Source organism: Equus asinus, chromosome 8, assembly GCF_041296235.1.
Source record: "Equus asinus isolate D_3611 breed Donkey chromosome 8, EquAss-T2T_v2, whole genome shotgun sequence".
NCBI lineage: Eukaryota > Metazoa > Chordata > Mammalia > Perissodactyla > Equidae > Equus > Equus asinus.
In genome coordinates, this window is record NC_091797.1 from 43,077,156 (window position 1) to 43,092,500 (window position 15,345).

The 15,345-nt window shown below is 40.6% G+C and overlaps 2 non-coding genes across 2 annotated transcripts; one reads left to right on the plus strand and one right to left on the minus strand.

Annotated features, from left to right (window-relative positions):
- Positions 1-2,416: 2,416 nt before the first annotated feature.
- On the minus strand, positions 2,417-2,488 carry TRNAQ-CUG (transfer RNA glutamine (anticodon CUG)). Its single transcript has one exon. It is a non-coding gene; the product is annotated as a tRNA-Gln (tRNA).
- An 8,236-nt stretch (positions 2,489-10,724) lies between these two features.
- On the plus strand, positions 10,725-10,806 carry TRNAS-UGA (transfer RNA serine (anticodon UGA)). The gene has a single exon. It is a non-coding gene; the product is annotated as a tRNA-Ser (tRNA).
- The last annotated feature ends 4,539 nt before the right edge of the window (positions 10,807-15,345 follow it).

The following is a 15,345-nucleotide window of genomic DNA, read 5'->3' on the forward strand; positions in this document are numbered from 1 at the left end:
TAATATAATTCTAACATATCAAAATATTAATATGTAATACAGTATATTAAAATACAATGCTAATAATAATTTTTTCAATAAAATTTCTTAGTTATTTTTATATCCTGGCATTTTAAATTCCTCATTGCCAAAGTTTATTGTGTGGCTTTGGTCATGACCTCAGACAAACACTGATTTTACAGTCATTCATTCCTCATTTGCATGAATTATGACCTCATTGAACTTTGTTTTTAATCTTTTATCATAATAAATAATTCCACTATAATTTGACCCTGATTGCAATCACAATACCTCATTTCATATATTATTATTGTCTACTATTTCAGCTCCATTTTGTTTCTACATCTCAAAAGTCACTTGTTACTAATGATATTGTTTTATGCATTCCCTATTTATTTAGACATTCTCCAGTGTTTCTAAATGTTCCTTTTCTTTAGAGATTTTTGTATCCCATTCAATCATCACTTCTAATTTCTTGTTCACTAATCTATTTATCACTTTTGTTATATCTACTGTTCAAACTATATATTTTGGCTTTGACTATCAATGAATATATTTTCCCCTCATGGTTTTATTATTTCTTTTTAAAGTGATCTTTTTCATAATTTACTTCTTAATGGTCTAATTCTCTCTTGTTTTTTTGCTGTGTTTAATAACTTACCTTTAGAACATATTCTGTGAATGAATCATAATGGAAGAGAAAAATAGTGGAAGAAGAAAATTTGGGGGAGTTATGAAAAAGGAATTGTAGATGACAATCACATTGATAAACACAGTGGTCTAATAAGGCTGAGACTTCCTATATTAGTAGGAATTCCCTCGCAATGAATTGCATGCCCTCAAGGGAGCAGCTGTAACTAAATTTCCTTGGCTTCTGTGCAGCTAGGACACCTGCATGTATCCTAAGTTTTGCCAATCAGATGTACGAAGGCAAGATTTCTTCTTTCAGAAGAAACATGTGGCATAAGTCTTATGCAGAATTACTTTCCTGGTAAGGGCATAAGAGTTTAGTAGGTAGATATCCAAGCTTTCAGAGGCACTGGTGGCTTGGGTCTAGAAATGGTGTTCTATGCTGGGAGACATAATTCTGCTGGCAGGTGGCAGTAGGAGATGCTGGAGGACTTAGAAGGATTGGGTAGTATAATACAAAAGGGTGAGTGATCATTACTCTGCCAAAGCATTCGGAGGGAGAGAATGACAGCTCAAAGTTATAAATTCTCAGCTAAATATGTCATTACAGAATCAGGGGTTTCTTCTGCCATAAAACAACTTTGAATTTCTTGTGGTCCTGGAGCTGACATAACTCAAATCCGAATTCATACTATGTACAACTCTGTAGGTTTCTCATTAACAGAAAGGTAGATGAATAAACTGTGGTATATTGATACAGTAGATTATTATATAGCAGCTAACATGAATGAATGGCAGCTACTTGCAATGAAAGTAAAAATTAATTTTAGCCATATAATATTAAGTGAAGAAAGTAAGACCCATAAGATTATTTATAGCCTGATACCCTGTATCTGAAATAAAAATATAACATTTTTAGAAATACAGATAGGTGAAATAAAACTAAAGAAAGCACTTTGGACTTACTTCTTGAGGGCCTCAATAACTTCTTCATCTTGCCTTAAGTTGTGACACATACAGACATTTGCCAGAAAATGAACTCACTTGCAATAGCAGCCTTTAGTTTTACGAAGATAAAATGATCACAGAGACATCCTAGGGTACAATTTGAAAGTGCTGTGATTTCTGTGGAACATACTCATTAGAGAGAGCAGGTCTGCGTAGTAGATTCATGTCATAGAAATGACCAAAGGAACACTATGGAAATGCTTAAAAAGTGTATCTGGATCTTTACTTGTTCTGTTGACAGTACTTCACGTTTCCATGTGGGCATCCAGTAGTGTTTAAATACCTGAGTGAGTTCAGGAAATTTAAAGTATGAATAGATTTTCACAAATCTTCATTTCTTAGTGGAAAATGAAACACCTATCAGCTCTGGTCACTGTACTTAATAGGCATTATGGAGTCTCATTCTCTCTGGGCAGAAAAGTTTCACATCCACGAGAATTTGTCTTCTCCTTCAATTTTGTCGAATCCTTTCGCTCCTACACATGAGTTCACTACATTTTATAAAGCAGTAAGTCAGAGGAAAAGGTCAGCTCAACTCAAAATTATATGGATGTCACAGATTACCTGTTACGTGGGAGAGGAGTTGGGGGAGGGAAAAGGAGAGATGGGCCCCTGCTCCGAACATACAGCAGGGAATCAGTGGAGCCCACCCAGAGTCCGTGTCATCTTCCCCTTCTAGATCACACTCTGGGTTTATGTGAACCCAGGAATTCCCTGCCAACCATCCCTAAAAGGGAAACAACAAAAGACAGGAATCGGTAAAGAGAAAAAGAAGCCTAGGTTCCACCGAGATTTGAACTCGGATCGCTGGATTCAGAGTCCAGAGTGCTAACCATTACACCATGGAACCCCACAGATATGAACAGCCTTAGGACTCCTTCCTGATAGGATATATCTTCATTTCTGAACTCAAGCAGTCCGTGTGAAAACTGAAATTCGAATCTACCGCCAAGGCACATGCCCCTTTTCTCTCGCGCACAGAGCTCTTAGTGCAAAGTCCAAAAGCAAAGAGGTCTCTAGGTATAGATAAGGTACATGGGTGCTTTTTAGCGCCCCTCTGCCTTCTCTGCGGTTCCCGGGGCCGTTCTCTGCTCGGCCGCCCTCAGCCCGGCTGCGCAGAAGCGCGGGGCGCGGGTCCCGCAGGCAGCAGTCGAACCGCGCGGCCGGGATGCGTTGCTGGAGCAACCGCGGGGCTCGCTGCCGCCCGAGTGTTGGTCCCGCGTTCTCTTCTCTGAACGCGAGGGACACTCTTGGAAGCTTGATTTCGTGACATACAATTTGTTTATGACTTCATTTGACGTCGTGTGCCAGCCAGTCCTGGCCCGGTGTGGCGTTGCTCGGGGGAAAAATGTGGGACGCCAAGAGACGCCTTGTGCTTCCCGGAAAGGCTCCACCTGCTGGAGACCAAACAGTAAAAGCGAGATAAAAAGCCGGACTGTTTTCAAAGCAGGGTTTTGTAACTTGGTTCTCATTGAGAAAGCTATGATCTGGCTCTTTTACGGGCAGCAGCTATGAGCCACTCCCAAACTCCTCACTTGATTTCCTGGTATCAAGAAGGGGACACGACGTGTCGGGGACTGTTCGTTGCCGCCCCAGCAATGGCAGGGAAACGGCAGGAGACAGAAGGATCCCAGCTTGTCAAACCGAAGGGCTGAGGAGAGAAGCAAATCGTCTTTACTAATAGCAAATAATCGCAGATGTCAGCATTTGAACCTTCCCAACAAGATCTCTGGAGAAGTATCGGCATTCAGCCAAGACAAAGTTTGTTTCATAAAGACGTCTGAAATATATATGCAAGGAAATACTTCCAGTTTGAAGAGGCTGCACCGTTCGTTACCGCTAGGTTTTCTGGCCCCCGCCCGCAGGGTGCGTACTCTGCAACGTGAGCGACAGCGGCCGCTGGAGTAACAGAACTTCTCCCTTCACGCAGCTCAGCCGCTCCGTCTCCTCCCAGTCTCCTATGGCCCCCTGATCCCCTCACTCGCCAGAGGAAGATGGAATGAAAGTCTTCTGCCGAGTGGGGTAAATTAAGATGATTTTTAGAAGCTTTAATAACAAGAAACACTGGAATTGTGAGCACTTTCAACATAACTGAAGAACTTCAGATCCATGTAACAAACTTATAGAGCATTTCTAAGGGCTAGGGCTTGTACCAAGTTCTGGGCTCTCTGGAAAAAATAAGTAAAAACATGGGCCTGCAATGTCAAAGCTGGAACAATTGAGCAACAACAAATAAAATAGTATTGGATTATAACCCAAAGTATAAAATAAATATCCATGATTCCTTGCTGATATAAATAAATTATTGAATAAATAAATAAATAACTGGGGGAGAAGAGGCATTTGGGAAGTAAATAAAATGCCTGTGTGTAAACATGAAGATTACAAACCAGTTCCTGCAGCCTGGTACCAGGAGCTTTCCTGATGTGGAACCAAACTCCATCTCTCAGGGAATCTCCTGTGTGGAAGAGTTCCAAATCACATGACTCCCCATTCCTTAACTGTGGGCTCTGCATAGTGACTGCTTTCCAAACAGTACAGTATAGAAGGGGGGGAGGGGAAGGGTACAAGGAAGAAATCTAACACACACGACTCAGCCAAGTGACCAAGGTCAACATCAGCAGTGATAAGCCATTTTGATAGTATATACCCTTGATAGAGCATAGATGATGCAAATGGAAATGATGAAAATGGCGCTTTACTTCTGTGGCCTTCCTCCCTGAACTCCCCGCCACCCCATAACTCCTATGTAATTATGAAAAAAATATCAAACAAATCCCAAATGAGGGACATTCTATAAAATAGCTGAGCAATACTCCTCAAAACTGTCAAGATAATCAAAAACAAGGAAAGTCTGAAAAACCGCTATATTGAAGAGGAAACCAAGGAGACATGATGGCTAAATATAGCGTGGTATTCTGAATCAGATCCTGGAACAGAAAAAGGACACTAGATAAAAACTAAGAAAATCTAAATAACTTTTGGCCTTTAGTTAATAACAATGTATAAATATTCATTTATTAATTGTGATAAATGTACCATACTAATGTAAGATTTTAATAATAGGGGAAACTGAATGTGGGATACATGGGAACTCTCTGTTCTATCTTTCCAATTAAGGAGAAACTATTGATTATGGGAATAAGAACTAAAATGAGACCAAATGAAATTATTTCTTCAAGGTGAGCTCAGAGCTCTTGCTTGCAGTGTGCTCCAGTACAAAACTAGTGAGCCCCATTGTCAGATCCAGTGATCCAGCCTGCACAGCCTACCACTGATATAGACTTGGAATTGAGAAGGAGAAATTCTTACGCCATGCCAACTGCTGTGTTCAGTGCTATGGACACAAAATCAAGCAGGACACCAAGCACTGGCTCTTCTCTTGGATATTTTTGGTTTATATTGATGGGATAGACTAAAAAATATGAATAAAATAACGCTCACATTGGGCGAGTTAGGGGAAACTGCAGGTGACTGGAGGCTAATAGCATATTCTTCAAATAAGAATGAAAACTGAACATTTTAATTTGGGCAGGGATTGAAGATACAGTTTAGAAGGGAGTCCTGGCCTACACTTTTTCATGTATAAGATGCAAGATAGGGACAGAGTCTATGGACTGGCTGTCTGGGCAGCTATGCCATACTGAAAGTGAATGAGGAGCTGGAGAAGCGTGTGGTGGTGGACTGAGACCATGGATCAGGCTAGGGCTGCAAGGAGGCTTGAGGGTCTCCAGTGCCTGCTTTGAACTGTGAACATCAGGGAGCATCATGGGTGGCTTCTGGGAGCACTTCAGAGTCCAAGTAGACTTTCATCCTCAGGATAATGGTGAGTTCCCTGCAAGACTGGGGTCAGTTCGACATCAGAGACATTGCTGGTACCAGTCTGAGGGAATTGGTTTGAAATCTTCATGTCTACTCATAGGCATTTTATTTGTTTCTCTCAAAACAAAATACTGCTGGAAAATTCTTCTCCCTCTCTTTCCCAGATTAAAGGAGTCATGAGAGAAAAGATTCATACCATATATTTTTGGCTCTGGATTTCAGATCATATTGAAAAATCCATGAAACCTCTTTCCCACAAAGGTGCCCCTAGATACATAAGTCATTTTGCAAACTATTTCAGGGTGTTCATGGAACACTTAAAGTCCATGGACCCTGGGCTAAGAATCTTCTGCGTTTGATTTTCTCCTCTATGTCATCTAACCTAATTTTTAACTACATAAGAAATTCTGTAAGTAGAAAGTAAGAATCATACTGCTAAAGTAAAATCATCTTTTAATTGTGGCTGAATGTTTCATTAATCCTGGTCTTGTAAATTAGGTCAAAGTTCTCTCCATGACTAAAGCCAAGATACTGGTTAAACCAGTTCTCAGAGGGTGTGGATTCCTAATAATGGGGTTTGGGAAGACTTGACTCACACGTAAGTGGGTCAGACAGAATGGAGAGGAACAGGCTCATTTTTGTCACGGGGTAATTGGACCTCTACTGCAGCTTCTCCTTGGCCCCTACTTGGCAGTGTCCACTTAGGGGAATCCCTTAAATTCTGATCTTCTTCAAGTATTGTTGAAAAAGTAGGCATGAAAATGGAAGGCAGATGCCACCCAGCTATTTCTCTCGTGACTCAGTGAGTTCTCTAAATCCTGTGCCATTTAAAACTAGATTCCCTGGGTTTGGTTCTGTCACTCTAGGGCTCACTGCAGTGTGAATCCCCCAGAAAATGTCCCAACACCTTCCAGGAAGCCTCTCTACACAGCCTTCTCCAAAGAGCTCCAGGTCCTCAGGCTCCATCACACGCGCTTCCAGCTCAAGGGTAGTGAGGTATGATAGCTCTAGGACACTGTGCTACTCTTGTTGTTGCCCTGCATGCTGTGAATTTATTTGTAAATAACCGTTTAAATAAATTATCCTCAAAATTTCTAATTTGAGTAAATACTCCATTTCTTGCTACCATCCTGACTGATACAGACATTATCTAAAGACTTCTGTTCCCCGAGAGAAAAAGATATTTAGCTCTCCTCCACAGCCTAATACACAAACACACTTCTGCCCTCATCCTCCCAATATATTTATATAATAATATCTTGACTAAATAAACACTGGGTGTTTTCCTTATTATGCCATGCAAATATTGTTCACAGCTGAACCACTTTGTATTCTACAACTACATTTTCTTTGTTGTTCCTAAATTAAATACTGCCTCTTTTGTTTATTTCTTTTTCTTTTCTGTATATCTCAAACAAATTTATCCCCTAACTCTCTTCCAGGGCTGCAAACATTTTCTGAATTTGGTCAAACATTTTCCAGTTCCTTTTTTTTTTTTTAACTTATCCATTCTAGATGTCTAACCTCTAAGTCGGCTTTACAGCTGTCATGCTGAGACTTCCCCATCTGCTGAAGAGACCCTTTACCTCTCTCCAGTGTGAATCTCCTTTTTGCTGAATCACAGATCTCTTGGTTTACTCCTTACTTTCAGTGGAAAAGATCCTCAATTAGCTTTCTGAGAAAGAGAGAATTTTTTTGAGATTTTGCATTTGTTGGTCTGGAGCCTGTTTGCTCTCAGATACCTTCCTGGCCTCTCTCCTGCTCATCTCTGTGGCAGGAGTGGCTGATCCCTGCCGACTGCATTTCCCAGATTCCAATGCCAGCTGACTTCTACTCAAGTTCGGCCAATAGAAAGCAGTAAAGTAATATTAAGGGGCTGAGAGAAGAGAGAACCCAGGGTATTTCTTGCCTTCCCTCCCTGCCTCTTGTAATATCTTCACCGGCAGTTGTGTCTCCTCCATGGCTCCAGGTCCTGCCAGACATGCCTCCTGCCAGAGGGTGAGCCTACACCCTAGATTCTGATTTCTAGGTGGCCTTATTCTCCTCAGTTGGCTTATTTGATCTCCCACCACTTCCGTAACCAACACCCTGCATTAAAGATGCTCGGATTTAAGTCCTCATTGAGTTTTCTGTTTCCTGGTCATGCCTTAAAAAAGTACAATGTATTTCTAAAAATATATTTATTCTAACTTTATAAATGATTTATTTTGGTCAGGTAGAGATTTCTAGAGTAGAGCTGGGGGTCTCCCATAGAGTTTTTTATTCAATCCCCCAATATTCAAAAATGACTCTTCATCTCCACCTTCAGCTGTGCCTGGTCTCCGTGAGTCAAGAGCATCTCTGGAGCATTTTAACCCCAAAATAAACTGCTGTCTTTGACCTCTGTGAGGGAAGGGCAGTCCAGACCAATGAGCCTAAGTTTACATGATTCTTCCAATTCCTAACCCTTTCTAAGGATGTGTAATATCCTTTACAGATATGATAACTTTATGAATGTTGGCTTTCCACCTTGTAGACAGTGACATTTCAGCTTTATCCACTCTACTAATTCAGTTACTATTTATACAACTCCTTTTTGACTCCCAAAATATTGTTGGTAACTGTGGTATCATCTAAATTCATGTACAGAGTTGTCTATAGGAATAAGCTACCTGACCAGGGTTTGTATTTGCAAAGACTCCTTACATCTCAAAGTGACCCTATGATTAGTCATAATCAATAGATTATGAATGGCAAGTAATGTTTCCCTCTAGACTTTTAAGAAGAAAGGACTTTCTTAAGCCTCAGGGGATAGCAGATCGATAAGATGGAAGAACTCTGGGTCCCTGATCACCACAGGGACAAAAATGGCTTCCCTTTACTGACTCAAAAATCTGCAATAGACTCCTATATGAGTAAGGAATAAATCGCCATTACGTCAAGCTATTGAAATTTGGGAAGCAAACACTGTTTCTTACCATCTGTCATTTGCTTTCCTGCTCTCTTCATTATTGGGTTACACGTCTTTTAATTACTTTTATTGTTAACTTACAGGCATCTTAAGAAAGGAAAGATAAAGTCCTGGGCTTCACCACCATATTTAACCAGTAGTTCCTTTGGACAATGACCACTTGAGCTAAATGTTTGACTACTGAGTAACATCAAAGTCTTGTATCTAGAGACTACATCTTTCTTGTTCCAGGAATAAAGTCACTATTTCTGCTTCTTCATTTTAAAAACTTGAGTGATAATGTCTGCTTCACATCATAGAAAAACAAAGAAAAAAATAACTCACAGTCCCACAACCCAGAAACCACATTAGCAATACTTTGGGGCATTTTCTTCCACTCCCAAATATTTATAACTCAAAAATTTACATAATTGAGGTCATGTAGTACATATATTTTTTAACCTAGTCTTTTCATTTAACATTATATCACATGCTTCTTCCCCGAGCTATCACAATCTCTTCCAAAATATTGTTTTTAATGGCTTTGTCATATTCTTCCAGGTATATATTACTAAGTTATATAATCATTACCCTCCCATTGTTGGAAATGCTTATTTTAATTATTCTATTATTATAACCAAAAGTATAATAAATGTCTTTGCACATAAAAGATTTCCTTTAATTTGGATTTCTTCCCTAGGAGAGTTTTCTCGAAATGAATTTACCATGTGGAAGAGAGTAACCATTTGCATGAGCATCCTTGGTGGAATTTACAAATGCTGAAGTGGCAACAAGGATCTTGTTCCAAGCAGACAGGGAAGGGAGCTATGTTAGCTTCCTAGGGCTGCCTTAACAAATCATCATGAAGTGGATGATTTAAAACAATGAAATTTATTCTCTCACAGTTCCAGAGGTTAGAAATCCAAATTCAAGGTGTCTGCAAGGTTAGTTCTTTCTAGAGAGTCTGAGGGATAATCCGTCTCATGGCTCTCTCCTAGCTTTTGGTGGTTGCTAAAATCCTTGGGGTGCCTTGGTTTGTAGCTGCATCACTCCAGTCTCTGCCTCCCTCTCACATGGCCTTTGTCCTTGTGTGTTTATTTCTGTGCATCTCCAAACCTCTCTCTCCTTATAAGGACACTATCATTAGATTTAGGGCCTACTCTAATCCAATATGACCTCATCTTACTTGATTGCATTGGCAAAGACTATTTTCAAACAAAGTCACATTCACAGGTATGAAGAGTTAGGACTGGAATATATCTTACGGGACGACACAATTCAACCCACAATAGGAGCAACTGTCTCTTTGCCTGCTTTAAATGAAAACAGATATGGGAGAGCTTTAACTATGAGAGAGTTTGAGGGCCTCAGACGTGAAAGAAATTCTCCCATTTGTATCTGAATCTACCTGATGGTGCTTTGGCAAAGTACTTCAATTCACAGAACTCAATCTTATAATTCCTAATTTCCTCATTAAAAAAAAAAAGAACCTGGTTCTACAGTGTCTCACTGAATCAAGTCTAAATCCAGAAATAATCCTAGTAATATAGATTCAGTCCGGCATTCACAACCTCTTGTGTAGGATAGAGGGATAGAGAATGTCCTCAGGCTGGAAAACCTGTTATCTAAGCTGTTTCTCCCTATTCGCCAGACTCCTGGGGCTCCGGGCTTCCCTCTCTACGGAAGGCGAAGAAGGGTGAGCTTTGTCTGAGGGGATGGAGACCTTCGCAGCATCTCTTTCTTCAACTCCTGGTCCCTCCTCTGCACCCCCACTTAAGTCGAGTTTCAACCAGTTCCTTTAAGGCAGAGAAAGGGCAAAGCAGTTTAAGGCTATCGAAGATATTTCTGTTTTATTGTTTAACGCTGAAAGCAAAGGCGAATGACTCCACGGTTTCTGATTACCTCAAATTTCTTCTGGCCTGTTTCCAGTCCCATTGGTATTTGCAAATCTGAGGCTACTAGGGTCACCCTCAGTTCCAAATTTCCTTTCTGCTGGTTTCTGACAAATACCTATGAACGGGCGCGTCAACGGTGACTAGGGAGTAGAGTTCTGAGGGATAAAGAATTCGAATCTCTTGTCTCTTTGAATTCCGTCTTCCTCCGCCGAATTTCAATTTGCTGTGGATGACTTATTTCATCCCAGGTGAGAAGCCTTGAATGGACGTAGGAAGTTCTTCGTTGCCCGATCTAATAATCACGCACTAAAACTTCTTTTACTATATTCCATTGTAGTGTAATATCAAGTAACAGTGAAAGATATTTTAGTACATAATTATCGGGAGGCACACCACTCGCTACACCTCCAAAATTGTTAATACGAATTGTAGTTTCACAGGTAGTCGTGGCCGAGTGGTTAAGGCGATGGACTTGAAATCCATTGGGGTCTCCCCGCGCAGGTTCGAATCCTGCCGGCTACGGTTTTACCCTCCACTGCAAGTGTTACCCCACGCGTCCTTCGCATAGTTCCTATTTGCATTCCAAACGCAACCATGCGTTCTAGTTACCATCTTCTCTGCTCATTCTGCGTTGCCTGTTACCTCTTACTTTGGGTCAAATAACCTCCTTCTCCACTTCAGGGATGGGTGTGTCTTGAAACATTTGATATCAGTCTCAAATGGAGGAGTGAATCTGTAATGGTGTGAACATCTCTTAATATTAAGCCTGATTTGCGGAGGGCAATTCCCTTTTCTCCAACTACATGTCATAGCCAGCTTGGATTCGTTTAGCATCAAAGTCAGACTCCGGGCGGGCCAGATGACCGAGTGGTTAAGTTCGGGCGCTCCACTTCATGGGGCTGGGTTTGCTGGTTGGATCCTGAGCGCGGACATGGCACCGCTCTTCCGGCCATGCTGAGGCGGCGTCCCACGTAGCACAACCAGAAGGACCTACAACTAGAATATACAACTATGTATTGGGGGGCTTTGTGGAGAAGAAGAAGGAAAAGAAAAGAAAAACAAAAAAGAAGATCGGCAACATTTGTTCGCTCAGATGCCAATCTTTAAAAAAAAAAAAAAATTAAAGTCAGACTCCATCCTCTCCTGGGGTGGAAGTGCTTTTGTTGCTACTATATGTTCTAGGGAACTCGGGATTTATAAAATAGTTTTTGCTCTAACAGCTAGCATTTTTTGAACTCTTAATATGTCCCAGGCACTGAATTGGTGTTACATGCATTATGTCATTTAATCACCAATATAGCTCTATCAGCTAGGTAGTATTAGCCCCGTTTTAAAGGTACAGAAATCAAGGATTGACTTGCCCACACAGCACAGTAATATGGTCTCTAGACCAAGCACTTTCTTAAAAACGGTTGTGAAATCACATTTCAAAAGTATTACAGGGAATACACTGTTTTTAAAAAACAGTGGTTAGCAGACTCAGTCCTAGTGTAGTTTATACATAGAAATAACTTTAATGTCAGCTCCTACTTATCAAGCACTGATTACATTCATTTTCTTCCAAGTGCTTTATCTATGTTAGCTTGTATGATCCTCACAACATTCATCGGAAGTGAATACTACTATTACCCTCATTTTACAAACCTGGAACCTGAGGCCCACGGGAGTAAAATAATTTGGCAAAGGTCACCCAGCTAATAAGTGGCAGGGCTCACTTGAATTCTGCCTAGGTTTGTGTCTATAGCCAGGGAGCCAAACAGTTGGAGTTTGTGTGGAGGCAGATGGGCCGTGCTTTCATTGCTACTGGCTACAGTTGGAAATTAATGTTACTGCCTGAATCTCTTATTCAGAGCTTGTCTCCCCAGACAAGTCTAAGTTGCTGGTCTGGAGTGTGAGGCTGTTGCCCTTTGTGTATTAAGTGTTTTGTAAGCCCAGCTTTAGGGAATATCATGCAATAGCAATGAGGCTTTACCTGTTTTTGACCAAGAATAACAGGAATTGGTATTGTAGCACTGTATAAATGATTAGTTTATAAAGAGCACCACACTCTTTATATCTTCTCAGCCAGTAAACTCCAGAGCCCAAGAATGGGAAAGTTTTGTTAAGCCACAGGAGGTGGGTGTTAAGGCTTTGGCTGCCAAGCCCAGGAATACTTCCAGTTTGAAAGTAAATACCAAATTCATATTGAGCCCCATACAAAGACCAACAGGGAAGACTGTTGACCCTGGTAGACTGGGTTTATCACATCAAGGGAGAATCCCATTCTGAGAGAGTTTCATTGTCTCAAGGAGTTAAGGAAGGGGATTTATAAGAGTTTAAGGGGCCAAGATTAGTCATAGGATGATTCAGGAGCAGAATGATTTTATAACAGAAATTACTAAAAGAGGTCTGTGACAGTGATCAGAATTTGTAAACTGAGCAAATCACTGGGATAGCCCATGATCTTATCTTTGGAGCATGAATCCACTTGGAATTACACTTGCTATGGTATTACCATAAAATATAGAAATAAGGTCTTGTAAAAAGAACTTGCGCTTAGGTAGTTTGTCTTGCATATTATGGTTTGGTACAATTTATCTATTGTGTATGTCGTAGTGTGACACCTGCAAGTTTTAGTTTCTTCTTTCATTTCTCATCTGTTTTGGCCCAAAGATGACTAGAAATGAGAGTCAAACAATATATTGTAAAGAAGTGGGACTTAAAAACAAAAAATGAAAATTGGATCAGTTAGAGTAAAGCTCACAAATTTGGCAGCACAATTTCCTGCTAGTACTCATTGTGTTCAATGCCTCTATCTTACAGTTTAAAGACTCCAGCAGAAAGTTCTCTGGTGTTAGCTCTCTCTTCCTACCTTCTCCAGCACTTTCAAAGACCAAGAATATTTATTTGGGTTTTGTGGTCAATTCAGGAAAAAAAGTGTAAATTCACAGCCTCAGTACTTTGGTTACCATCCAGAAGAAAGTGGGAAGAAAAGGTCTAGATAGGAGTAGAGAACATGTGGAAAAACAAAAAGGGTGGGGGTGGGGCGGGGAGGATGGCTACAAGATGGAAGAGATGGAGCAGAAGAGAAGCCATCAGGGTACCAAATATAGGAGTGCCCTGATCCCTCCTTGCCACTCTTCTTCTGAGCATCCTCAGTCACAGAAGTCCCTCAATGCCCTCGCTGTTGTTCTGACAGGCATCTTTCCACCACCTCCTCTCTTCAAGGAGGAATGCCAGACATCTCTTCAATGCCAGATGTCAAGGCATTGCTTAAAGTCCATCTCCTCTGCAAAGACATTTGAATTGTTTCCAGTCTGGGCTATTATAAAAAGCGTTGCCATGAATATTTTGTACATGTCTTTCAGTGAACATAAATAGGGGATTTTGCTGGGTAGATACATACTTAAGGATGGAATTGCAGTGTTATAGTAAATGTGCATGTTCAAGCTTTAGCATACAATGCCAAAACATTTTTGGAAGTGATTGAACCAATTTACATTCCCATGTACGAGAGTTCAGTTGCTCCACATCCTTGATAACACTTGGTATTATCTGTCTTTCGTTACTTTATTTTAATGCTTCTAGTAGGTTAATAGTTGTGATGGTTAATTTTATGTATCAACCTACTGTGCCACAGTGCCCAGATATGTGGCCAACCATTATTCTGTGTTTCTGTGATGTTTCTGCGAGGATGTTTTTGAATGAGATTAACATTTAAATTGGTGGAATTTGAGTAAAGCAGAGTGCCCTCCATAATGTGGGTGAGCCCCAACCAATCAGTTAAAGGCATAAATGAAACAAAAGACCAACATCTCTAGCAAGAGAGAATTCTGCCAGCAGACAGTCTTCAGATTTGAACGGCAGCATCAGCTCTTCCTGGACCTCCAGTCTGCTGCCCACTCTGCAGATTTTGGACTTGCCAGCTTCCATAATGACACGAGCCAATTCCTCAAAATAAATCTCTTTCTGTATATGTGTAGACATCCTATTGGTTCTGTTTCTCTGGAGAACTTTATCTAATACAGTCATGGAATCTAATTGTTTTACTTTTCACTTTTTCTGATGACTGATGAAGAAGATCACCCTTTCATTTGTTTATTGGTTATTTTGATATCCACTTTTGTGAAGAAACTGTTGAACTCACTTGCCCATTTTTCTATTGGATTGTCTGTCCTTTTCATATTTGTTTTTCTTATTCCCATCTATCTGTATCTAAACATGTCTAGAGTTTAGTTAAGCTACTCCATGGTCTTATAGCCTCGGCATCCACTTTGTTTGACCAAGTGGTCTATAAGGACCTTAAACTGATATTAGCCCTCCTCACGTAAGCACATGCCCTAAATAACAGACTGTAGAATCACAAGCAAATGTAAGTTTCTGATATGACTTTGCCAACAGCCCTTGTGATCAACAGTCTCCCCTGCCTCTCAGGACCATCCTTTTGAATGCAGCCTCTTTGATAAGACCTCTGTGGACCTTACCAAAATCCCTCCCTTTTGGTTTGAATTGACCAATCCAGCCTTAGCCAAGGAACCCCAAAGTGCTCCACTCATGGACCTTAATAAAGGCATGTGCCCCTGGTCCTACCACTCTTTCTGTACTCTGCCTTGACTTCCCTGTGTGGCCCCTTGAGGTGTGTCTGTGTGCTTCCTCCAGGTCCTGTCAGTAATAAACTTTTTCAGTTTCTCTTGTGGGTTGTCGTTGAACTTCAACTTGACTCACCATCCAGCACCCTGTGCTCCACTTAACAAATGGTAATTTAACAAAGTCATGACAACACATTTATATCTAAATCTAGATTCTGGACACAGTCTTTTGTTAGGCATATGTGATAAAAATATCTTCTCTGAGATTTGCCTTGTACTGACTTAGTGCTGGCTAGTAATGAACAAAAGTTTCTAATGTTGGTGAAGTCTAATTCATACACATATCTTTTGTGGTGATTGCTTTTTGTGCTCTGTTTTTGAAATTCTTGCATACTCCAAAGTCATGAAGATATTATCCTAAGTTATCTTTCAGAAGCAAAAACCTTCCAGGTTTAAGTGTGCACTTCGTCTGATTGACTTTTGTGTATGTTGT